The following is a 2243-nucleotide window of genomic DNA, read 5'->3' as shown; positions in this document are numbered from 1 at the left end:
GTCGTTATGGGCTGTCGAGCTGGATCCGACCCATAGCAACCTCTCCTTGGGTTTCCGAGGCAGTATCACTATGGAAGTAGATTGCCCAGACTTCAGCCTCCTTCTAAAAAAGAAGCTACCTCCATAGCTTTTTTTTTTTTTTTAAAGCTATGGAGGTAGATTTTTAATAGATATTTGTTCTTTAAATAAGCCAACTGAAAGCCTGAGGAATATGGAGAAAGCCTGTCAAACAAAATGTACACGTTCCCTTTACCCTGCTCTAATAACAAGGAGCTCTGGTGGCATAGTGCCTAAGGCGTTTGACAGCTAACCAGAAGGCTGGCGGTTCAAACCCACACGCCACTCCTCAGAGGGAAGGTTGGCCAATCTACTTCTGTAGTGATACTGCCTCGGAAACCCAAGGACGGGTCGCTGTGAATCAGGTCCAACTCGATGGCACATAACAACAACAATAATAACAATGACATAAAGGCTAAGTGTAGACCCCTTTCCCTCTTCTATCCTGAGTTAGGGAAATGCCAGTCCTTGGGGCTGAGTAGTGGCTCTTTTGCCAAGGGTTCACACCCTCACGTGCCCTGGCTTGCAAGGGGCTAGGCAAAACTGCTTGCTCAGGCCTCTGGGTTAAGCTCAGGAGGATGGTGAAACCAGAACCCCTAACACTACTCCTTGCAGCCAGCTCATGTCCTCGGGGGTGCAGCCCCCTCCAGCCTCACTGAACCCCTTCATCATCCCAGCCCCTTGTCCTGTCTGTGCTCCAAAGTCTTATCTTTCAAATCAACCCAGAAAGACACTTGGGAGCAGCAGCTAAGTATATATAAGGAACTGTGCAAGGGGCTCATGCAAGAGGGGCAATGCGGACAATAATGTGTATGTGCTGCTGGTTCAGGCCCTGCCATTCCCCCACCCCTAAGTCTCAGTCTAGGAGCTCTGTGGCATAGTGTCTAAGGCATTTGACTGCTAACCAGAAGGCTGGTGGTTCAAACCCATCAGCTACTGCTTGGAAGGAAGGTTGGGCAATCTACTTCTGTAGTGATACGACCTCGGAAGTCCAAGGAGGGGTCGCTATGAGTTGGATCCAACTTGATGGCAGTGTGTTTGGTTTTTTGGTGAAGTCTTAGTCTGGTGAGGCTAGTCTTATCTGCTTTTTACTACTAACCTGCAAGCCCCTTTTGTCAAGCTCTATAGCCTGGTGTGTGGTACCAGAACGAGCTCAAATGAAGCTCTTGATGAATGAGTACATAAATCAACAGGAACCACTCCAACAGCCCTATCACAAAGGCAACTAATGAACAGCACAACAGAGAGGCAAACATAGTGAAAAAAAAGAAGTGAGATAAATAAACGTTTTCTTGGCAAGGACTTCTGAAGAGGTGGGTCTGAGCAGGGCAGGGAGCCAGATGAAGTGTAGTGCTTACTCAAAGGCAAGGGGGGTGGGCAGGCAAGGTGGCAGAAATCCTTAAATAGGAGACTTCTGACTTAGGTCAAAATTAATTTCAAGTGAATATTTAAAATTTTAGTAAATTTAGTATTATGCTAGACTGCTGGTCTACTATCCTTTTGAACTTGCCCTAGCCATTGCAGCCTTACCTAAACTAATTTTTACCACAGTTAAATAACTCATCTACCCTTAGAAAACTGCTTAAAATGACTACTGAAAGAAGGTGGCATGTTTTCTGATATTTCTATCATAGCTCTCCATTGAACTTCACTCTAAAGAGTATGACATTAACCTTCTATGGTCTAAATCCTACTGTCTTAAGATTATGGTGTTTGCCTCGTTTAGGATGTCTCACATTTTGGAGTCCAGACTCAAAGTATAAAAGTCTTCACAAGCCAGCCCATCTTCAAAGCAGAATAAATGGCTCACGCTCAAGCTGCTTTAGAAGTGCATCTGATCAAGTAGAAAATTAATTTATCTAAGCTACAATTCCCTTAATTTAATTTGTGTAAGGATTCAAAAGGATTGTAAGTTTTATTGCCCATTTTTATGTGATCCTTGGGAAAAGAATGAATCATGAATCACTCTATGTTTGAAATATTTCATTAAAAAACAGAATGAGTCACTAACCACTTTCAAAAGGTAAGGGTGTGGTTCAAACCCTAACAGAGGAAAGATGCCTTATCTTCCACATCACACCCTGCCAGCCAGGCAGAACAGACCAGTTTTACAAGATCTTCTTAAAAAAATCTATAGTCTCTCTACAGGAGAGACTTGTCTCAGGCAAACTTAAACAGAAAAGAAA

This window comes from Orycteropus afer, unplaced genomic scaffold (assembly GCF_000298275.1).
Source record: "Orycteropus afer afer isolate SDZICR_OR568_19922 unplaced genomic scaffold, OryAfe1.0 scaffold00250, whole genome shotgun sequence".
Classification (NCBI taxonomy): domain Eukaryota; kingdom Metazoa; phylum Chordata; class Mammalia; order Tubulidentata; family Orycteropodidae; genus Orycteropus; species Orycteropus afer.
Note: the sequence above shows the minus strand (reverse complement) of the source record.